Source organism: Haliotis asinina, chromosome 5 (genome assembly GCF_037392515.1).
Source record: "Haliotis asinina isolate JCU_RB_2024 chromosome 5, JCU_Hal_asi_v2, whole genome shotgun sequence".
Lineage (NCBI taxonomy): Eukaryota > Metazoa > Mollusca > Gastropoda > Lepetellida > Haliotidae > Haliotis > Haliotis asinina.
In genome coordinates, this window is record NC_090284.1 from 22,406,288 (window position 1) to 22,431,949 (window position 25,662).

At 37.6% G+C, this 25,662-nt stretch overlaps 1 protein-coding gene across 14 annotated transcripts in view; it reads right to left on the reverse strand.

Annotated features, from left to right (window-relative positions):
• The window catches only part of LOC137285054 (calponin homology domain-containing protein DDB_G0272472-like), a 168,086-nt gene that overhangs the window by 40,944 nt on the left and 101,480 nt on the right, over nucleotides 1-25,662 (reverse strand). For 13 of the 14 annotated variants that reach the window (XR_010956942.1, XM_067817246.1, XM_067817247.1 and 10 more), the window contains one exon: nucleotides 7,236-7,354. The gene's annotated coding sequence lies outside the window, so the exon portion shown is untranslated. Of the gene's footprint in view, nucleotides 1-1,686; nucleotides 2,005-7,235; nucleotides 7,355-25,662 lie in introns of those variants that run through there. The other variant, XM_067817256.1, reaches the window with a different exon arrangement.

Consider the following 25,662-nt stretch of genomic DNA (forward strand, 5'->3'; position numbering starts at 1 on the left):
CATTGTCATACCTCACCTGGACGAACCTCTGACAGGGGTCAGGTGAGGTGACGAGCTCATGAGTCAGGTGTGGGTAAATTCACATGGATGGGAATGTCTGATGAGGTGTGGTGGGTGTTTTGGGAGTGTGTAACAGTGGGGTACGGTTTCAGACTAGGAGGTTGTATGACTTGGGGGGTTCGGATGAAGATGTTTGGATTTGTTTTGTGAACACTGAATGATTGTTTTGGGAAGGTGGTATTCAGGAGGATGGTGACATCATCCTTATTATACAAAATTACACAAAAGCTATCCAGATACAATAAACAAGCATCATTCAGAAGATGACATATCCCCCGGCCCTCACATGTTTGAAAAGGCAAATCATCAGTTACTTATTGCTTTGTTTCAGACTAAGTTTGAATTGTTTCCATGGAATTCATGAAATATAAATGCCATATATCCGTAATCAGCAAAAGTCAACATTTCAAGATCTGTCTCATGTATCTGCCAAGATCTGTTAAAAGATATGAAATGTTTTTCCAGTTGTGCTCCAGAAACGAAGCCCATCTCTCCATTTTGTGATTAAGTCCGAAATGTTTACATGGAAACCGAGAAAATAATAAATCACAAAAAAAATGTAAATACCAAAAGGCACCGCTTTGCAGTTTGCCACACATATCTACAAAGTTCTACTGACAGATATTAAGAGTTTTTGAGTTCTGCTCCGGAAATGGAACACATCTCTCACTTTTGAGACTAAGTCCAAAGTGTTTCCATGGAAACTAAGAACATAATAACTCACAAAACCTGAACATAGCAAAAGGCACCACTATAGGTACTGATTAACATATCTACCAAGTTTTGTAGAAAAATACTGAATGGTTTTTGAGTTCTGCTCTGGAAACAAAGTCCAAAATATTTCCATGGAAACCCAGAAAATGATATATTACAAAACCCTGTAAATACCAAAAGGCACCACTTTGGGGTCTGCCACACATATCTACCAAGTTTTACTGACAGATATTAAGAAATTTTTGAGTTCTGCTCCGGAAACAAAACACACCTCTCACTTTTGAGACTATGTCCGAAAAATTTCCATGGAAACTGAGAAAATTAGAAATCCCCAAACCTGTACATAGCAAAAGGCACCACTTCAGGTTCTGATTGATATATTTACCAAGTTTTGCAGACAAAATATTGAAGGGTTTTAGAGTTCTGCTCCGAAAACAATCCCACCCCACCAAAACGTTCCATAGAAAAACAACAAAAATAAAAATGTCCAAAATCTGTAAATAACAAAAGGCACAACCATAGGATCAGATTACTATAGCTATCAATTTTGGTCTAAAAATATTCAACATTTTTTGAGTTATGCTCCAGAAACAAAATGATTACGGACAGATTGATGGAAGGACAGAAGAGGCATCAACTATATCCCCCCGCATTACATGGGGGGATAATAATATCAATAGTAACGAAACACATGAAAGTACAAGTTTACATATTTCCTGAGTTTCAGTTAGTGCAATGCATACCTTGTGAGGAAAGCTGGACAAAAATAAAGGAACACTTGTATTTACATGTGTTTCCTTATTTGTTTCCATGAGTATATATACATAATACCTTACCATATTAAGTAATGAAGGCATCAACATTTCCCATACATAAAAGTATTGTTTAAGTTTGAAACAAACATTCCCTCACCTCACTGTATACTAGAACCAATTTACTTTGCAAGTCAATATTTATCAAGTCATGTCCCTCAGAAAACCTCCCTTGTAGTCTCTGACCTCTGAGGCCGGCCCAAGTTATGAGAAGCCGTAATGATGTTAGTCAAACACCCTTCTGTCATCACAATAAGGTATGTCTTTGCAACAAAACTGTAGTTATGACACAGGACTCGACCTCCAACACAGCTCATTGTTTCACTACTCCACTATCAGATGAAACTAATTTTGAAATTTTTAGCGTCTGCTGTTTTCTACAACACAAGTCCCAACGGTGAACCTGTTGACTCAAGTACATACTAAGATAGTGTTGTTCATAGCTGTTCCTATCTCGTAGACAGTTACGCACAAGCTGATAGCATCAACATTACATGGCTTACCTGACACTGAATGTGCTGTTGGGGTTAAAGTTTATCATCGCCACTTTCTGCGTTTTACTTTATAATTGATTTAGTCACAACTTATAATTAGATATCATCATTTTCAAGATTATTTGAATGTCCTCTACTTTAAGCATTAATACCTAGAACTCCTAATTTAAAAACATCTTTTGAAATTTACTTATCAGCGATCACACATTCTAAAAAATGTTTTCTTTCATTTTAAAAGTAGTTAAAAAAATAATTTAACAATTAAATTCATAATCAACAGTAATATTCAAGTACATGCAAAGATCTTAAGCATATTGTTTGAACACAATTGCCCTTACTTAATGACATTCATTTTGAATAATCAGGAACTATCTAAATCACTTCATGATACAGAAACATTACAACAGACAATAACTTCAAGGTGATATTTGTTCTTTATGCTATATAAACTTACAGAAGCTTTGGCCAGCCCAATATTACTGATAATATAAAGCCTTGGAATAAACAGTGATGGGAAAAACTTCTCCCAGAGGCCTTCCTGTATCCCTGCAGGTTGTCAAGAATCAAGATGAGGCACCTCATAGTTAGAAATTGAAACAACTCTTACGAAATGTATTTTCCAAGCACAAAATGAAAACTTATGATGCACAGATAATGAATTTGTAAACAGTTAAAGAAATAAATAATTCTGATATGAAACTGTATTTTGATATGTTACAAATATAGTGCTCCCCATTCCTGGTATTACTCATAGTGAGGCAACTAATGGTAGGTTGAGGTGTGTCAGGTGAAAGGTCATGAAGGCTGGGCTGAGGTCAGAGGCTGGTAGCCAACAACTGGGATGGTTAATATGTCAAGGTCACAAGAGGAAGCAAAACAGCATTAGATTCACAGCTATAGTAAAGTGTATTATTTATGCTTTCCTTGTCACTCACAGGGCATTGTTGTCACCTGTATGGCTTATTTCTGAATCACACAGGAGTATTTCATGCAGAATTATATCTTCCACTAACATGAACCAAGATGTTCAGCATCAACAGTATACAATAAAACTTTCTTACATTCCAAAGTTTGTCTCATGACATGTTTTGAGTGTCCAATTGGATTCTGGCATGTTTTTCCTGTAAAAGATTTGCCATTTTGTTCGTGTTTCTGAATGACATAGGAATATTGATTCTTTGCATTATGAAGAATATTAAGAATATGGACACTGTACAAATACACTTTGAGTAGTGTAACTCAACAACTTCAAAGATTCACACTTTCTGTTAATGGTTCTAGTCGCAGAGAGTCCTGGGTACCAATACAACAGTTACTGTTATACACCCAGCCAGTCAGGCAGTATATACTTATACAGTCAAGTCTTATTAATCTGACTTCCACTTATCCGATAATCCCCTTTATCCGAAGCTTTTGTTGGTAACAAATTGAATAAACATAACTTAGTCTCGATTACTTAGCCTGACATTCCAACAATTTGTTGTGCAACGGTAGATGTCAGTTTAACAAGACTTGACTATATATCACAGAGGAAGAAGAACAAGGAGCATAAATGGTAGCTATGCTGACCTATCAGGCCTAGTCCCCTCCCCACTCATAGGACCCCTCACAGACTATATATAGCTAGGTTATCTTTACAATTCTTATAGCTGTAGATATAATTCTTAGCTTATGATGTCTGCACAGAGATGCTAACTTGAACATGAATAACTTCATTATTATCATAGATTAATTCCTAAATCACAATAAAGCAATGTTCAATTTTGACATCAATCATCATTACATCATTTGCCAACTCTGAACAGCAACATCATAAATGAAGACACTAGTGGCAAAGGCAGTCAATGTAAAGCACAGAGTTACATCACTTAGATATGAATGAGTGAGCGACAGACGTTTTATGCTGCTTTTAGAAATATTCCAGCAATATCAAGGCTGGGAACACGAGAAATGGGTTTCACACATTGTACCCATGTGGGGAATCAAACATGGTCTTCAGCATGACAAGTGGACTCTTTAACTACTAGGCTACCCCACTGCCCAGATACAGTGAAATAGCAACTTTGACACATATACTGACCATAAGCATTATACCTTCTACCAAGCAGCATGTAAATGTTTATCATATTTTAAATCAGTGTGCAATTTGTTTTTCAAAATATTATGCAGTCATTGAAAGTTAATTATCATATTAGTCATCCACATGCATCAGCCACACCTCTGAACTTTGGTCAGAGTTATCTACCCCTTACAGTCAGTAACGAGAAACACTTCAGGGTCAGAAATGCTGTGCATAGGATGGTTGTAAACAGGAAATAAAAGACTTGTTTTGTAGGCTCTAAATAAATGACACACCACCTGCTCTCATTTACCAAACCAACAGGACACTTTGATTCAAAATTATAAACAAAACACCTTCCTGCTATGATATAAGATCTTAAAACACTTTTATCTTAATATTAAGATAAATACTGTTTACTAACAGGAGATTTAGAGAACACCATTTCAAATGTAATATGAAGCAAACACTGGCATAGCATAAACTGACTTAATGTTTCAGCCACAGGGACAAGTCAAAATGTGTGGTACAACTTTGTACTAAGTCTGGTCATTGCTGCAGACACAGAGAACCTTAATTCTGAGTGAGTGAGTGAGTGAGTGAGTGAGTGAGTTTTACGCTGCACTCAGCAATATTCTAGCTATATGGCAGCAGTCTGTAAATAATCAAGTCTGAACCAGACAATCCAGTGACCAATAACATGAGCATCGATCTGCGCAATTGGGAACCAATGACATATGTCAACCAAGTCAGCGAGCCTGACCACCCGATCCCGTTAGTTGCCTCTTACAACAAGCATAGTCACCTTTTATGGCAAGAATGGGTTGCTGAAGACCTATTCTACCTCAGGACCTTCACGGGTCAATTCTGTCAATACACATGAAGACATGTCTACATATTAACAGTTTTTCAAGAGCAATAAATGTTATGTGCTCAGCAGATCTTTGAAAGGCAGTTAGAAGTGACACACATAAGGAAGAGAGTTTTAATGGATATTATCTTCTTTATCAGCGACTGAAAGAGGATTTCTTCTGAAGATGTTAATGTTAGGGAGAGTAAATTTAGTTCTTGTTTTCACACAGTGCACAATTTGTCTTCATGTGATAAGTACCACTGAATGCTATATAAGATGTGACGTCATGTCACAGCCTCCTTGAAATCAGCTACCATCAATATCATGTGCCATTTAGTGAAACTCAAGTGCAGTCACCATCATTAAAACAATATCTGGCAAGTCTAAGTGTCAGCACTGAAGTCACACCTAAGTGCACTGACATTGTAATTTTAAACAGTGATATGAGTTCAACTACCTTGAAATGGCCTTGAATTACTGGGAAACTTCAAACCTGATGGAGTGAAGTTGCATAAAGTTATGTCAGAGGAGGGTCTTCACTGGGGTGGCCCTTAGTTGGCAGCAAAATTTAAGACCTTCAGTCAGTTGGCAACAAGACCTAGTGCCCTTAATAAGTAGAAAGATTTACCTTGGCATCAAAATTTCGGATCTTTAGTCAGCTTGCACAAAGAAGATTTAGCACCCTTAGATGGTAGCAAGATTTTTGCCTGGAGACATTTTGCATTTAGTTCTAAGGCTTGTAGTTTGCAGCAAGGATTAGGGCTGTTTGTCAGTGGAAAGCAAGATAAAGGGCCTACAGTCAGTTGAAAAAAACAGACTTAAGTTCTCTTAGTCCTTTGGCAGTAGTAACTTCACAATGTCTGTAGTATATGACTGGATTTCAAAATAATATTTTATTCATGAATGGGGTAACAAAGCAACTAAAATATTCAATCCGCTTTTGTTCACATTAAGTCATTTGTATCTCTACCAAATAAATATTCTGAGCCAAGCAAATCTTTGAATAGCATTTAAAAGTGATACACACTAGGAAGAGAGCTTTAATGGATGCCATCTTCTTTATCAGTAACTGAAAGAGGACTTCTTCTGAAACAGTCCATATTGATAACAATGCAGTCAAACCCCTCTTTTTTCAGTCACTGACAGCTCTTCCAACTTACATGAACTAGAAAATTCATATTTGATTCTCTGCAGTTCTTCCCTGTCCTACACAGAACAGTGGTAAAACCCATGTCGACCCTCATGTACCATTAATACCATCCGTCAGTTATGGAGATTGGAGATTACAGCACCAGAACAAAAAAGTTGACACTCTTTTACTGTACAGGCTAACAACCCCGATGTGAGTCAAATTTTGATTTTTAAACGTCAGTTTAAAAGTGAAATGCATAAAAGAGCAGTAAAAACACTTGAAAACAGACAAGATGAAAAGCACATCTTTGCCGTAACTTTTTTTCAAGGAGAGTAGTGATGTGTCAGTAGATTTCGGGGAACATAAGAAATGGAAAAATAGATTGCTGAATGCATTTCTGTAGGGAGTGAAGCACCTCTTATTAGTTCATAGTCTTCCCACTGCTGAAAAACAAAGGAATTTCGGAAATCATCTTTTCAATTTCCACTTGGGTGTTCATTAGAACACCATGAAGCATTGCTAACTGTCTGTTTCAATAAATGTCAGTACCCAAAGTTATGTTCTTTTATCTGATGGATCTTTGAAGATACTTCTGAGTACCTGATGAACCAGGCTAACTGACTCTATCACTCCTTGCTGCACTTGAAAAGGAACAATTACATGTATTGTATGTAGTCTGTTTCACAGTTCCTGAACAGTAATGCTTTCCCTTCTGACTAGTCCTCTCTGCAATGGTTAAGCACCAAATGAAGCGAGTCTAGATTTCCACAGGTCCGGGATTGCTGGGGTCCTTTTCAGTTCCAATATGTTTGTTTATTATTATCAAAATTACATACATTCAGAGACAAAGCATTTGTCTACACATATTTTTGCAGCAACTGTTTTTCAGATATTCATGAAAATAATTTGGTCATTATCAAGAAAACACATGCAATATACTTATGCCATGGTCAAAGTGAAACAGTTTCAACCATGGACTAAGTATACAAACTGTGTATCATTATATATAATGTGCTCAATTCTTATACTCATTTGTTGCAACCTTAAATGTTGAACTATGGGAAGGCTTGCGTATGTCCCAAGGTGGAGTGAGATACCAACATGTATTTACCTGATGAGGGAGATGTACTTGTGTGTGCAGTGTTGTAGTCAGCGTGGAGTGTGGCGGTCGGGCACTGGTTGCAGGCCACAGACCCTGACCCCAGCACTCGTCCCCTGGTTAAAAGCAACCTGGAAAAATAATATATTACATATTACATCTATAGAAAATATTCCCAACATATACAATGTAAATGTTACACACGAATCTCACCCTTGCCATGTACATATATGCTATATACGGAAATTAATGTGAAACTATATTGAAAACAGACACAAATACTTCCCCAATAAAATAAAATAAAATAAAAAATGAAAAATAAAACGAAACAAAACAAAACAAAAGTGACCAAGTCAAAAGACTATACTAACAAATTAACAAAATCAAGGAGGGATCTGCTTCATATTATCACACAGGAAAAAAAGAATGATAGCAAAAATATTTTTCCATTAAACCCTTAGATAAAAAAAAACTTCAAGTCAACACAGACGGTCAAGATATCTTCATATTTACATCACATTACAAAATCAGAAAAAACAAACAAACCAGAAGCAGCATATTCACATGAAGCTATCACTCCCAGTAGAGGTTATATGAAACAAATGCGCATGTCCTGCACCTGGTAAGCAAGACCGAGATGGAGGTAAACAAGCAGCAGCGTGACCATCAGGTGGGGTTTGTATATATGTCAGGAGGTGACCTGATGTCACTGACAGCAGGCCATTATGTAGGGAAGATGGGGAGGTCTCCCAATTACTTGCAGATTCCACAACACCTCACTAGTGTGTGATGAATTGGTCTGTCACAGAACATAGTCAGGTGGCCTGGTGTGGACAACAGCCAACATGTTACTAAGTTAAATGGCTCATCATGACGGCATTTAATGGTAATAGCAATGTATGAGTGAGTAAGCAAGCGAGGTAGTGTGAATGATCGTAACTGTGTGTGTAAGAATATGTGTGTACGTGAGTATGGTAGCCCAATGTTAGGTGTCACTACTCTGTAAAGTTGATAATAATATTCAGAGCTGACAAGTTCTTGTTTCATCTCCTTACTCCCAAATCATCTTTTGAAATGGAGGAGAAAAGCCTTTTCTAGTAACATGTCCAAGGATTGAACCATGAAAATTCAGCAATCCAAGTAGGCGTTCTTACCATTGTACCATGGAGGCAGTCCATAAGTCAGTGAGTGAGGTGATCTTGAGTTTACTTTTCATCTTTCAGTTGACTCATACTACATACAAGCATGGCTTACCTGAAGACCAATTCTAACCAGATCTTCACAGGTGCCTTGAGTTTGCTTATCAGATGTATTTCAGAAAATCTTGGCACATAGCTCCATGAAGGAGGAAAGCAGACGGCAGAAAAAATGGAATGCGCAAAGGGCATCATGGTCTTATATGTTTACCTCTTTGACAACACCCATGAGTTAAGAATCATAATCAGTCCAGTTGAAACCCATAGCTTTCCAGTCAATGACCACAAGTAGTCTTTACAACTTGACATTATGGCTAAAAGATTTTCCATTTGGACTTCAAGGCTTATACTTGTTTTTGTTTTCGAGCTACAAAACTTCTATCTCCATGTTTTAATGTTCTGCTCTTTCATACCAAGAGTGTGAGACTGAGTACAAGGTTAACCTGATATGACCTCCTACAGCGATGTCTTCAGATCTTAATGCACCGAGACATATCCATTGGAGTAAAGATGGGATTATATTCTATTGTGCATGGGTATTTGAATGTTACAAAGGTATGTTCTTTATAACTGTGGAATCCTTACTTGTCATGAAATATTACACAGAAATATATGACAAAGCATAACAATAAAGTCATGTCAGTTAAACTGCGTAAACTGCTAGCATCATTTACTGATATGAAGTTTGTGGGTTTTTAAATATGTATAACACACTTGTGCTCATGTCTTGTAACAGTTGAGATGATTGGTGAACTCATTACTACTGGGCCATCACTGCTGCTTCATGTAAATTTGGAGTTATGTGTCTGCTAAATGTAACAAAACCTTAAAATATGCTTGTATCATATTGACATTCTTGGTCAGAAATAAGTTAAAAACGTATCTTTAAAAGGTTCCTTAGACAAAGGTACCTAACTTTTAAGTTATACCCTTCTTTCTTTTTAAGGTAGGGGAATGGGTGTGAGGTGGGGGGATGGGGAGTGTGGATGAAGGGCAGGGGTAAGGATAGTCTGTCTCACAGTCCCTGAACCACATTATTTTGCCATATGCCAAGCCATCTCTGCAGTGCTAACACCTAAAATGAAGCAAGTCTAGATTTTCGCAGGTTCAGTCAGAATCTCTGGTCTCCCTGGATCTCGTTTTCAATTATTATGGGTTTGTTTGATGCTATCAAAATTATATATATATATTCAGAGAGTACATGTTAGTCTAGGGTAAGGAGAGAAGATGACATTTGTTCACGAAAAGTTCTGTTCCTTTTTTGTATTATTTTATAAGTAAAATTTGTATTATTTCACGAGTAAAAAGGTTTATAATTTCATGCTACTTTTAAACTGGACAAATAGTTCTGTTCCAAATGAAGCTAAAGTGAAGAGTTTTAATTGCCAAAATTTTTGAAATATGTCATATAATATTGCCCTCTATACAGTTTGGTTCATCTTGAGGGTAAACCAATAGTCAAACTAAATGATGAAAGTCAAACCCCTTGACATAACTTCAAAGTTCAAAATGAAAGATTAAAAACCTACAACTGAACACCATGGCAGCAAATCTCAATGATTAAGGCCCAATTAAAGTTGAACACAGTGCATTATTAGAAGAAGCAAGGTCTAGATCATTGATCCACATATAAAAGAAATTGGCAGCGATGTAGGGATCACTTGAACCCCTCCTGGTGCCTCAAGTGAGCAAGAGCATTCTATCAAGACAGCATGTACACACATTACGCAATATGCCTCCACTGTAGCATCAGGTTCCATACCTGGTGCATCACTCGGCAGTGGCAATTGATCTAATTACAGCCCCTCTTTACATCTGTTGCACCAACGGCCCAGTGCACTATCTACAATCTTACAATCTTATCGGGCAGGAATACACACCTCCTGAGCATGGATGACCTTCCAGGCCAGCCAACTCACTTCGGCAAAACTTCACTGCAAAAATATTTCCCCCATGCCTGGAACCTACTAATTTCAACTTCCACGAATGCTGGAGACTTGCTGGTAGGCTTGCGTCAGCAAAATACTTCTTTCTGTGTCTTTTATTACACACTAAGACCTACTCCACCCTGACTTGGCAGAGCCAAGGCTAGGGACGGAGATGATTAAAGTATGTTACTGTGAGAAACCACTGACAGGGAACACGGTGTACAGTAATGATATATTCTAGGCACTTCATGCCAGACGGGCAGACAAGCTTTGTAATAGATGTTTGGAGGAGGTACATCATACTGAGTTCTTAAAGTCATGACCTTAACAAAAGTATTTTTTTTTATTTGTGCACTGGGTGTTTGCAGTAACAGAATAAGAAAATCAAACTGAGACATTAAATGAAAAATTTGCTAGACATCTCTCTTCTTCTCTCTATGGAAGAATAAATGAATTACACATCATTCATGCAGGGTTAGAGTTGCAGACAATACCACGTTTTCGACATAACTGGAGTTAAGTTTGTTAAGATTGTGTTGAGAGAATAAATATTTATAAGAGCAATTTGAGTTCTATCAGTTTATATAAGCATATTCCCCATGTATGAGGAGTGCTACAGCTCTGAAACATATAACCACTCCCATCAGTAAGGATCTGACTACCCTAGAAACATAATTAGGGCCACATTGGATTCAAACATGTCACCATAGATTTGGACATCCAAGGGACACAACTCTGTATAATGAACTGCACTGCCCTTGAGGACTGTTCCCCTTGTGCCTTCCAGACACAGATCAGTGACAACAAAAATAGTGGAGTAATTCCTCAGTTCATACTAATACATACAGTCACCTTTGAATTACTGTCATTTTTATCTGTCAGCACAAATGGCACATAGATTAACAAGCACTCTCATTGACATCCATGATTTGACTAAGTCTGATCTGGGCTTTCCCTTGTCAGCAGTTCTTTCATTACTAACTAAAATGTGAGCAGTATTGAGGGCAAAGTGGTGGTAATGCATTTCTTATAACGTTTCCTTATCATTTTCATTATGTAACAGCATATAAATGCATCAGAAACAACTATTTAGGAAGGTTGTTGATGACATACACACATATTATTATCCCAGAAAAAAACACTTCAATAAAGTGCTTTTCATGATTATATGGGTTTGCAGTTCCTGTCACTGACTGAAACATGATACAAGTTGTGCTTTAGGTCAATCTTAGACTAACATACAGTCCACCAAGTAACATTGGAACATGGCTAAAAACGTAAGTTCCATAAAGGAAGTATGAAGAAATGGTTAGAACTGAGAATATTAGAGGTTAGGCTGTTTGAGCTACAAAGGCAACCAGAATGGATTGATAGTTTTAACATACATGTGTTTTAGGTTGTGTAAGAGAGACAAGACCAATCTGGTCCCTGAATGTAGAATAAATAGCAATGCTGTGAACTCCAGAGCACTGTATTACAATGCTCCTGGTATCCTGATTGTCCTTGACAGTATCTGCATCTAGACCTCAATATGATGACCTGCTCTGTATGGAGCTCACACATCTGCAGAATTGGAGTAATGTGTGGAATGTGTGAAAGATAATAATTCACACCATATTTCTCTTTGCTAGGAATTTGCTACGTCTGTCAAAAACTGCCATGAACAACACATTTGTGGGGGAACCATATGAATTCTTGTCCTCAGATATGCATAAATTAAAATCCCTTAAAATCACTGTAGTGATTCTTAAGAGATTAAGATTAGATCTTCGTTGTTCAAAATCAGAAACTGTCCAGGTTATCGACATCAACATCATCAGTAAATGAAACAATATCATCTCAGATCAAGGAGCCAGGAGAGGATGAGGGGGCTTAGGTTGAAGCAGCACCCCCTCTATCACCCCCCAAATCAACCTGATGATTTCTGCATTTGTCCATCACCATGGCAACCCCACTATATGGGGCATCCTCCCTGGCTGTTAGAGGAAGGAATTTGCCTTGGAAATGAAATCCTCTGCTGCTTTCACAAAAATAGATGCTTATTGCTTTGAACTTTGGTGGAAAGACTATTTGAAAGCTATATGCTTTTTCCACCAGTGGTATTTGAGTGGTCGTATGCTACAAAAACATGCATGGAGAGTCAGTAGCATTTACAAGGGCATGATGAAGGCAGCACCGGATTCCTTGACAACATGAGATGCAAATATCTACTTTGTGGTCAGCATGTATTCACAGGAGAATACCTTCAGTAAATTCATGCACAGTCATCTTCATGAACACTACTTGTGTGAAAACTTGTGTTTACTTTTTATGAAAGTTGGCAAATTAGAGTTAATATATCTCATTTGAAATATATGGAATAAGTTTCAAAACTTGTTTGTACTCAATGAATTTCAAACACTGGCATATATTTTTTATGAAAGTTGGCAAATTAGTGTTAATGTATTTCATTTGAAATATATGGAATAAGTTTCAAAACTTTATCGCATTCAATGAATTTTAATCCAAACATGAAAGAGATTCAGAAATACATTTCCATATTCAATTATTTCTAAAAACAACTGCTGTGGCATTGAGATTATGTCAACACTAAAAAGAAGAAAGTTTGTTGTTATCAACCAACTTGTGCAAATATATTCCCTAATCAGATATATTCTACAGTTTTTACAGACACAAAGGCTATTTAAAAAACAAATCAAGCCATAATGATAGAGCTCCAAGGTAATATGAGCTTTGCTTATTGCTTTAAGAACAATCACACATACAAGGGTTTGAAAACGTGAGTTGTGGGCCACAAACGGCCTTTATTCTATTTGTTTATAGGAATGCCGGAATGACAGGAATGTCGAAACAACATCATTATCGACTGATCATAAAACTGTTCCTTTTGTATTTATTTGGAGAACACCCTGGAAAGGATGAAAGATACCAACATATTCCAAGCTAGTTGCAAGGAAGCCAGTATTTCTGTATCCCACTGTACCATATTAAAAGACAATAATCTAACACTGTAAAGAGTTTTTACACCTTTAAGTGTCCTTCATTGTAAGCTTATACTTATCAGTTTACACAGAGATATAAGGGAATAATATGATTCAAATCATATAAATTTGAATATTTCCATCACATATTTCACAAATTGGCTACATACAAGATGGTAGATAAGTTTCATATCTATTCACCACCAGTGGTATCACATGGACAAGCCCTGATATATTGTGTAACTTCCTAGACAACATCTGTTATGTAATCTTAAGGGTAAGTCGGTTGAAGCAAGGTGGTATAGTAGAATGATAGTTATATAGGAACTTAAATTTGAGCAAGTTTTCTACTAATACTCAAGAAGGTCTTTTTTGGCATGATGACGTATTTATGGGTTATGTAATTTCAGTATTGTGTGATAGCACATATGATGATTTGTACATTCTGCCACCAATATTCCTGTACAGAGCATTATGAGGTTGGATGTGAAGGTTACAAACTGTTTAGTCTGCCTGGATTCGTTCTCTTAATATGGTATTTGGTTGTTTTCCATTTCAAATGACTCTGTAACAATGGTGTTTGGGAGAGTTCACTAAAACCCACCTCCATCAGTTAGTGTTTTGTTTTGATTATCTGAATGCTCATACTAAGATTCAGAATCTTCACACAAACATTCCTTCAGGTATATGATTTATTCATAACTTGTCCCAAACTGTTCCAGCTTTGGATCTGGACAAATAGATATGAAAATACCTGTAAGAATCAGCTTGGCACAAGATATGGCTGATGAGGGCTGATGTCTGATGGCTTACTTACGTAGGTCAATAACATCTAAGGTCACCAGAAAATAGGTCAGTGATCATCCTAAGATTACCCAAAAGATGGTCAATAACAATTTTAGGATCACCTTAAAGTATCAAACTACGCTATCTATTAACTTCAAAGAACAAAAGAGGCTTACATCCATATTCAATAAGATTTACAAACCAAATACTGTGTAGACGAATCCCTAAGGACATTGTTATGAATAACCAAGAACACAAACAGCCTTGCTTCAGTCATTTGAGATTTACACAAAACTTAGGGTACATTAAGGAAACTGTCATAATTACTTAGTCTTGTTACATACAACAGAATTGGTTAATTTCCTGGCAGGTAATGTTGGTGTCAGAAGTGACACAGAGTGACCTACTTTTGTCTGGCTCAGAGGCACATCCCTATAGGCTTGTGTTATTCACCAGGTTTGCCAAGGCAAGCAGGTCACTGCTGTTATATGTAGTAGTACCAAGATGGCCTGGACCAATGTCAGGCATATTTACCATTTTCGGTGTAAACATAGTTTCTCACTGACAAGCTGGTGAAAACTGCAATTCTAATGCACTGTGAACCAATGAAATAGGGTTTTGCTAAAATACTTCATCATTCTTGGGGGATAATAACAATTCCTGACCTCCACACAAAACATGAACCCGTCCTGCCATGTTGATTCCCAGATGCTCTAATTGTTCTATACCTGGATAGTGAAAATTATTATTACTGGATGCTAAAATTGTTCTATACCTGGTAAGTGAAAATGTTCATTACTCCGATGCTAAAATTGTTCTATACCTGGATAGTGAAAATTATCATTACCTGGATGCTCAAAGTAATCAGTACCTGGATGCTATAGCTATTTCATAAGCAGCTGCTAAAACTGATGAAGACATGGATCCTTAAGTTGATCCGTGCATAGATGACCAAACTGATCAACATATAGATCCTTAAAGTTATAAATAGATGCTTGAAATGAATCATATCTGTTTAGATCAACAGTTGTTTCAAATACATCACATTTCTGGCAACATCACATTAAAAATCAGGTATTTGTAACTAGATACAACCAAAGGTACAAATATCCCTACATATGAAAATTATTAATGTTTTGCATTCCAGATCCCTTCCACCTGTTGCCATTAATTCAGATGCTTAAACCAGTTACAATCAAAACTGAAGTACAACAAATAAATAGTAGTTCTATCATTATTTACAGATTGTCTATCAACCAATAAACAGTAGTTCTATCATTAGTTACAGATTGTCCATCAACCAATAAACAGTAGTTCTATCATTAGTTACAGATTGTCTATCAACCAATAAACAGTAGTTCTATCATTAGTTACAGATTGTCTATCAACCAATAAACAGTAGTTCTATCATTAGTTACAGATTGTCTATCAACCAATAAACAGTAGTTCTATCATTAGTTACAGATTGTCCATCAACCAATAAACAGTAGTTCTATCATTAGTTACAGATTGTCTATCAACCAATAAACAGTAGTTCTATCATTAGTTACAGATTGTCTATCAACCAATAAACAGCAACTCTATAATAAACAAGTATCTATCATCGTATAAGCAACAACTCTATAATTACATATAGTCTATTAACCAATTTACAATATATCCATAATAACAGCTTGTCTAGCACATGCACCGATCTGTTAACTTGCAGCTGAAGGGAAAGTAGGCCAATGCTACCTTCTATATACCACAGCAACAATACATCACTTATCTCAGGACATATTCATAAGCATTAATATAAGATCTCTTCAGTACATGAATTAATCAATGAAACATGTATTAGAAATAAGGCATCAGGGCCCACTTGCACAAAGCAATCTTAGAACTACAATGATTGTAACTCCCATTCTCCAACATAGGCTTAAGATATTTGTAGCACTAAGATCACTTTGTGCAAGTGGGCCCAGAATGGTACAATGTGAAACACATATAAACAATTCTGAATTTAGATGAAATAACAATTTTGTTTTCATTTTCACCTACACTAAGTTAGGGAATGTCAATACATCTTTGTGATCATCCCTCCATCAAGATAGACATAACCCTATCAACACATACATGTGTAAAAATATTTATCTGAGAAATTAAAACACAATACAATGGAAACCCAAAACAATTTCAGAGCTGAGGCAACCTAGACTTGCCCAATCCTGGTAGACTTGAGTTTCAGTCCTCAATCTATTCTCTAAGGTTTGGGGAACAGACTATTTGCAATCTACAGAAACCAGGAACCATACTACAAGACTCTCAGACACTGCTACACTCGTAACCTCTCAGCACCAGTGACCAAAAGGGAAAGGAATTTGGGATATGTTCCACATCATTTCATGGGCATTTATGGGTGAAAAATGTCTTATCTAACCATCTCGGAGGTAGGAAAGTTCAGGAAAGAAGTGGACTGTAAAGAAGAGAGTGGAAAGAAGAGTTGATGGGATAGACATATATAGAGTAATGATGCTTTGAAAGACACAAGGATCAAGAGGTTAATTTTCTTGCAGGAAAGATGACTATTAAAAGAAAATCATTATGTGAAAAACACATGGATGGCAAAGAGTAAGACAGGGAGAAGACTAGGATGACAAAGTGATACTAACTGCAAGTTTCAAAGGAACCATTCTGGACAAGTAGGATGATTTCTTTGACTGTGTAATATCATGTATCCTCGAAGATGAAAGTGATTGTTACTTACGTTCCAGCTCTATCTAACTGAAGGTTTGCTTGTCACATATGCATAACTTTTATGCATCATATCCACTGGGTCCACTGTGAGTTCAAGGTTAGTACTGGTCCCCAGCATGATAGGTTTCCATAGGGGACCACTAGGGTAGAGATCTGACAGTCACTTGTCAGATTGTGGCACCTTACACCAATTATGGGTTGCTGATGGCCTATTCTACCCCGCGACCTTCATGGGTCAAGTGAGTGAGTGAAACTGTGCTTGGGTGAACAAATTGAGTACTTCAATTCAGACAGAAACATCTTCAGACTCAGAACGTTTCATGTACGTGTCGTTTAACTCAGAATAACTAAGAATGCAGGTGATGAATGAGGATAGAATGATCACAAAGTGAACTCTTGATGCTTTCATAAACCTTGTCTCACAGTTTTGAACATGACTTTCTCTTCCACAAAACCATTCTGTCATGTTAAGACCTTAAATGAAGCAAATCTAGATTTACTGAAGTTTAGGTCTGAATCTCTGCCCTCGTAGGGGCTACTTTTCAGTATAAATGGAGTTGTTGTATTTTTTAAAAGATACACAGTTTTGATAGTAACAAATAAACCAATTTATGAGCTCCAGTGAGAGGGGAAAACCTAAACTTGCTTCATTTCGGATTTTAGCATTGCATGGAGAGATGGGAAAATAATGTGGTTCAGGGACTATGGGCCAGGCCACCACCCAAGCCTGTCCACGCAGGCTTCTGATGAGAAGGCTTTTACAGTTGGAGACACAGGAAGTAACTCCTCTGTGTGACCCAATAAATTCTTGCTTTTGGCTCTGTTTTACTTCTCTACATTTCAACAGGAACTATCAACTGAAGCTTAAAATGTCAAAACATCCATTAAAGAAACAAAATTCCATCTAATAAAAGAATGACCCAAATGTTAAAAAAGAAATCTGTTACAGCCCTAAAATGTTTTTTAATGGGTTCTATGATGGTGTAGAGAATTTAACCTCAGAACCAATACCACATTTTAACACATGTTACCAATTCCGGCACCATCTCATATGATTATGGTTTTCAGGTCTTTTTACTGCTGCCACCATCAGCTTTATTGTTACCTAATAACTGTTCTGCGAAAGAAACAGATACTTTACCACCAGTTAATGGTGAGGAAAATGATGATGAACCATTTGGCAGTGTAAACATTGAACTGACCTTGGACAACAGTTAAACATCAGTTTTGACATGTGTTGCATAACAATTATGGAAAGAGGGATGAGGGTTCTTTCTAAAGGGCAGGAATGTGAGGAATTCTGTACCTTGTCATATGGAACATTTCCTTGCCAGCTTGAGCAGACGGCCATTTGGTGTAGTTGGTTAATCAAGGCAAATTGAAACATCATTACAACCCAGTCAGTGAGCGAATGAGATAAGGAACTTTAAGAGCCAATGCAGCACCCCTTGCAGGCAGTCGTGTAATTGAAGATCCAATGAAATCCTGCTCACTAATGCATCCACATGGTCCAGGCAACCTTGACCTTGTCATTACTGGTATCTCAGAACATATACACAGTGCTGGATGATGATAAAACAATTGAGTCTGTGACCACCAATTACCAAGGACTATAAGCAGTTCCTTGTACAAGCAGGAGATGGAGTTTGTTTGGCGACAAGAGAAAAAAGCAACATCATTGATAATGCTGTGTTTGTTGAATTGATAATAATGCCAGTGTCATTTTAATTTAAGTTGAAGTAATATAAAGAACTGGCCATGTATTCAGAGTTGTAGTTGGCATGCAGTTATTAAAACACTGGATCTTTCTGATATATGTAGTACTTTAGTTGTTTTTTTTCAGTGTGGGTCATGAAACAAACATATTATGGAAAGTGCTATTAAAACATCTGATAAGTATAAGGGGTGGATCATTTTTGCTTCTCAGTAAATTACTGCATCAAAAACCTCTGAAAGTCTCTTTAATGGCCAATCCCTAACAGTCCATTAAGAAATATGTCATCTGCTGTTTCTTTGAACAGAATACATGCATGCTCATATGACAAACTGGAAGCATTTATAATATATAATAAATTATTGGGAATTCTACGGAAGAAATAGTTTTAAATGGGTGTGAAAGATCTAAATGACGATTCATTCACACATACATTTTCATGGAAAATTCACATGACAAGCAAGATCCATCTCTAACATCCACTTGTCAGAACACTTACTTATTGTCACTTGAAATATATTTCCAACATTCAGATCCTCTACTAAATTGTTCTGCTGTATCAGTAAGATCCCTAGTCTGTCGTACAGACCCTGAAGTGTATATATCCAAGAAAGCCCTCGCAAGTCTAGAAAATGTGGCAAGTCTAGATTTCCATAGCTTCAGCTTCTGAAAATGAAGAAAGTCTCAGGGCTCCATTTCATTATATTATTTTTTTTCACTATGAACATTTTTTCAGTAAAATATGTTCATTTCAGAGACTAGCTGTTAGTCTATAAGATCCCTGGCTCATGCTGCTGTGATTTTACACAGTGATTCACGCTGCATATTGAAACCACCCAATTCCAGTAGACACTGGGAACATACTGCTCCCGTGACATCTCATTCTTGAGTCATGTGAAGACAAACATGGGTTTTGGATACTTAGTCTGATTGAGAACCCCTTAGGAAGACAAGCATGGGTACATGGGATCGTGTTGGTTCTACAGTGAGTGAGTGAGTGAGTGAGTGAGTGAGTGAGTGAGTGAGTGAGTGAGTGAGTGAGTGAGTGAGTGAGTGAGTGAGTGAGTGAGTGAGTGACAAGCTCTAGAACCCTATGGGATGACAAGCCTGGGTATTGGACACCTAGCTCTTTCAGCAATACTCCAGCTATATCATAGAGGGGACACCAGAAATGGGCTTCACACATTGTACCACGTGGGTGTCCCATGGAAAGACAAATATGGGTACATTTGACATAGTCTGCTCTAGAACTCCCTTGAGAGGACAAGCATGGGATGCTTCACTTTGCAGAAGACAACCATGGGTATTGGGAATCTATTCTGCTTCTGCACAAGATGATGTTGAATCTCCAATAGGAGACAAACACTAGGTATCTATTCCTGACTGGGAATTCAAAGCACAGTGACCCATCCAAGTCTCGACAAGGCCAGTTTCTGTGAGCAAGACAAGATAATGAGCCTTACCACTGAACAATCAAAGCAAGCACTGTCATATATGTGAACTGTCCAGCATTAAGTAGAACTAGCCCATACCCAGCATATCAAGCCTTGTATTTGGGACTGGAAACTGACAGTCACTTAGTAATGATGGAGATATGATGTTTGTAAACCCACAGGGCTGGGAGCAGCTAATACACAACTCCCACGGCTGCCTGTTGAAGAAGAGGAGAAATCCAATAACAAGATATGAATGTGACACAGATCTGCCTAGAGTTTGACAAGTTGAATGGACAGAGCAAATCCAGGCCACTTAAGGCTCTTCTAAGACAGTATTGAATACAACTAGACTGTAAAACATGACTCAAAGGTCAGACGATTCACTTCATGTTTTCTGAAACCACTGATCATAAAATTGTATGGATCAGCATCCAAATCACATTTGAAAAGTAAACTTTATAAGACACTAAAAACTTCTATTAATACTTGGGTCAGACATACATTTTCTGTTCCTATTTTGATCAAATTCATGTAGGGTTGGGCAAAGAATGAGTGAGTGAGTGAGTGAAAATGGTTTTATTTAGCATTTAGCAATATTCCAGCAATATCATATCAGGGGACATCAGGAATGGGCTCTATGCATTGTACCCATGTGGGGAATCGATCCTGGGTTTTGAAAGTGATCAGGCAAAGTTGTAACCACTAGACTACCTGAAGGTCTGGAGAAGAAGCCTGGAATATAAAATGACTGGTTAGATGGAACTTTCAGCATGTGATAACATTAAAACACTATTTTCCAGCCAAAACTAAATTGTGCTTTTCAATTTCATGTTATGTAAATCTGGGGATTTGTTAGAAACTGCACACTTACTGAAGTATAACACAACAAAAACTTCATCAAGAAGCAAACTCTCAAAACTACAGAATCGATACTGGATTCATTTCAAACAAACTTTATCAATCAAGCAAACACTGTAAATCTACAACTGTGTTCAAGTTACAAGATCCACGAGTGAACAATACAACGTGAACACAGTAACCTGGAGGGTCTTAAACTGCTTGGTTTGGGAACATGCTTGGGAAGAAAGCCATATCGATTCTGTCTATACAACAAGGACAATCACAGTATACAATGTATAGTTCTAAACTGAAGATTACATGACAGTATCAGCAGCATATCGTGTTGAGTGTATGCATGTTCCCAGCTAGTCTGCAGTTTGGCATCCATAAATTCCCTTATCGAGAATGTTAGCTAAGAGTTAGACTGGATGAACAACTGTTTAAATAACTTTTTCAGCATCCTGAACAGAGAATAGGCAACATCCTAATTCTCTTCAGGACATCATGTATTCAGGGTCTTTTTAGGAATTCAGTGGGGATACATGAATTCTGCTTGAAGGGAGAACTGTTTATAATGCCACACTACCACAGTCATGTCATGACTGAGTCACCAAGAACAGTATTAATGTGTGAAGTCAATCCTGAGATCTCAGAGTGATAGGCAAAGAAACTCAACCTAGTTACCCTCTCTCCAAAATAAGTTCTAAGCTCTAATTTCGAGCAGTTAATGGAATGACTGAGTTTAGTTTTAGTACAGCTACATGACGGCAGAGCAATTAATAGATCATATATAGCAAACAATAAATTTAATCTGAACAAAGGCCCCGATATTAGAGCTGAGCTGACACACACACACTTTGGTCAAGTTATGAAATTCTGTTTTTTCTGATGGTTACTTCATGGCTGAAATACTTTGTGATTGTTGCAATAAAAATGAAATAATCAGAATCTATTATTTTCAATGGATGATGCCATCCCCACCAAAATCCCTGCACCAGCATAAGGAAGGATCAAACCCTCTCACACAAAACAAATAGTCCAGAATTCAAGAAACAATTCCCACCATTAGTGCAGGAGAACACACTGTTCATCAAGGAATTGTAATGAGAACCTTGAAGCAATCTGGTCAGTTAAACAAATACTTAATTAGAAGAAAGGTATGTCCTCAGAAAATTATCTGTAAATAACCGTTCTCAGAACACTGTGTTATTTAGTTACTTTTTTAGTTTAACACTGCAACATCCTGTAAATGAACTAGTTTCGTTTGAGGTCTGTTAAAGCAGCACTCGACAATATTCCAGCTCTATGGCAACAAATAATCTGGACAATCCAGTGACTGACATTGTTTACAACAATCTACAGGACAATCTGAAGACAATGACACACCATCAACCAAGTCACCAAGGCTGGCAGCTACAACCACATGCTTGGCTCTTGCCACTGAGTATTTGATGCACAGAAATTTAAAAATTCTAAAACCTTAACTTTATGTCACCGAGTCCACATCACACTTCCAAGGATAAAAGATTCAATAACATCTACAATCTGACAACACAGCCATTCCCAAGAAGAACTTGGTTGTTGAGAAGGCGCACAAGGTAATTTTAATGTTGTCAATTCCCCATTACACTCTCACTATGGAGCTATCACTGAAGCAGGAAGCATGTTGTTCCCTGAACCCACACTAACATAATCACTGTATGTATCTAACCAGACTTATCTGGAACTATATGGGACACATCAACAGCAACAATGTGATTTTATTCAAAACTTGACAGCAGTGTCGATCAAGTGACATATTTTGTATTTGAAGTGCATGCAAGTGAATTAACAGGTCAACCTCTGTAAATCAATCCACTGTTGTCTTGTGCTGCAGAAACTAACTGCTGGTATGACGAAGAGGTTTTGAGATGACCCCAACTGTATATATAGGTGTTGTAGTGTACATCATAAAGCTGCCGACTTATTGCGCTGCTATACTCAAAGTAGGGCATAGATACTATCACTTGTATCAGTCCTCAGGGAATCTGCCATAAAGCTGAAGATACCAACAGAACATATCACCTCTGTATACCAATTTCCATATCAGCCTTGTAAACAAGACTCTCTACCAACTTACACCACATTTAAATGCCTCCTTCCACACAAAATCTCCAGTATAGCTGTTGTATACAATTTCTGTCTACCATCTTCCACACCAGATCTCCTGTATAGCTGCTATATACAACCTCTGTGTACCATCTTCAACACCAGATCTCCTGTATAACTGCTATATACAACATCTGTGTACCATCTTCCACACCAGATCACCAGTATAGCTGCTATATACAACATCTGTACACCATCTTCCACACCAGATCTCTTGTATAACTGCTATATACAACCTCTGCATACCATCTTCCACACCAGATCACCAGTATAGCTGCTATATACAACCTCTGCATACCAAGTTCCACACCAGATCTCTGGTATAGCTGCTATATACAACCTCTGCATACCATCTTCCACACCAGATCACCAGTATAGCTGCTATATACAACCTCTGTGTACCATGTTCCATACTAGATCTCCTGTATAACTGCTATATACAACCTCTGTATACCATCTTCCACACCAGATCTCTGGTATAGCTGCTATATACAACCTCTGCATACCATCTTCCACACCAGATCTCTGGTATAGCTGCTATATACAACCTTTGCATACCAAGTTCCACACCAGATCTCTGGTACAACTGTTATCTCCCATTCCTGTGTATCCTTCAAACCATATTATCTCTACTGCAACTGTTATGTACCACCCTTGTATGCAAGATTCTATAAAATTTAACCTGATACCCCAATACCCTGCAGTTTCTGATCTTTGCTCATGCTGCCAACCAGTGATTTGTCTGGCCAGTCTGTAGGTACACACTGCAATGTTATATCACAGTGTAATCTTGCTGACTCAGCACCTGTGTCCACTGGTAAAATATCCTCCCTTATTGCCCCAAACACCTCCCATGTTTAATCTCTGTATACAATCTTCTCCCCTGACCTCATTAATGTCACCCTGACCTTAAGTATCAAGCTGGTGGGGGTGGGGCACTTTATCAGCAGCAACAGTTCCTGATAACTCCTGTGTCAGTTTGTGAACAGCATGGCCACAGGAAACACTGATTGGGGGAGATCAGTTTCTAAATACTGTACTCTCTTCCTCTAGTGTGCTTACATCATTCACTTAAACAGTAGCTGATATTTCAGAACTTGCAAGTTCTTCTCTAACAGGTGACGTCTGCCTCAAACAAGGAACTTTGTAGAGATGCTGGTTTTTAAGAATAGAGCTATCACACTTTTGATACAGTATGCCAACACAACCATACTTTCAGCATGCAGCGTATGTAAAGTCAGTCAACCATCAAATAATATTAAGAAGACAAGCTGCTAAAATGAGCATAAGCCAATTTTTACTTACACAAATGTGGTGTCAATCAATTCCAAAGGTTTCAATATTTTACATTTCTCATTTCTGACAGATGAATATTGGACATGTAACTATGATCAATATTCAGTGTTAAGTAAGTGAATGTTTAATTACATGATCATATGCTATTTGTCAGACACAATCCATTAAATCCATGTTCCATTCCTCTCATCTTAAGACATGTTGAAAGTAGTTTGGTGGATAAATAAGAGTGTATATGGTTCTACCCTACTTTTAGCAATATTCCAGCAATATGACAGTGGAGGAATACACCAGAAATACTCCTCAGACACATCTGATTCTGGAAATCAAACCCAGGTCTTGGTAGTGATGAGTGAATACTTTAACAACTAGGCTACCCCAATACTTCTTAGATGAATTAATTGCATCTGGACATCTGTTGGAATCAATCACTAGTTTTACTCGAGTGGACAGCCACAATAACCTCCCTGCCGTAATTGCCAATCCCTACAGGAAGACCCTTTGGTGCTTGTACTTCTGTCAACAAAGAACAGATACAATGAACACGCCTCTGTTCAATTAAGCTCTGGAATAGCATTAGTTTGTTGTACTTCTGTTAAGGTCAAGCCGTCTATTGACCATCACCATCGACCTCTGGAATGTATCAATTTCACTACCAGTATCGGAAGGAGACTAGTGAGATCTTTTCCAATTTCATTCCTCATACACTATCATCTTGAACTAACATGGCTGCCCCAGACAGTTGCGACATCAAGTTGTAATATAAGTTCCCACTGACACTCTGTTTCATCACCAGAAGCCATCCCTGTGTTGACTTTACAGACTACATTTCCCTTTGTCCTTGAACACTGCTGTACCATTGATCCAGCTTTGGACTGTGGATAATTGAGTCTGGACCAGAAAACCAAGTGATTGATATTTTGGTACGCCAAGTCTGAAAACAACACACATTAATGTAGCCTCTTGTAACAGGTATGTTATTCTATAAAGGAATCCACACGGTGTCATGGTCTTAGCCATTTGCGGTGATACTGTAGGTCTGTATCTGATACTTCTTCAAGCATTTCGGAAACATGATTATCACATGACTGTCAGTGAGACAGTTGTTCTGGAACAGTAATTCATACATGAACCATCTTTACCAGGATGAAATAAGTGATAGCAGCCTAGTGGTTCATGTGCTTGCTTTCATACATGAGTCTTGACTTTGGATTCCAAAATGCCTTGCTATCTTCCATCACTGATGCAACAGAAATAAATTCCCTGCTGCTTTACTTACAAATCAGATAAAATTATCACAACAAAATAGTATAAAATTGTCAAAAAAATGGAAAACTTGCTTGGGTAATGACTATCACAACTTGGTCAAGAGGTGCAA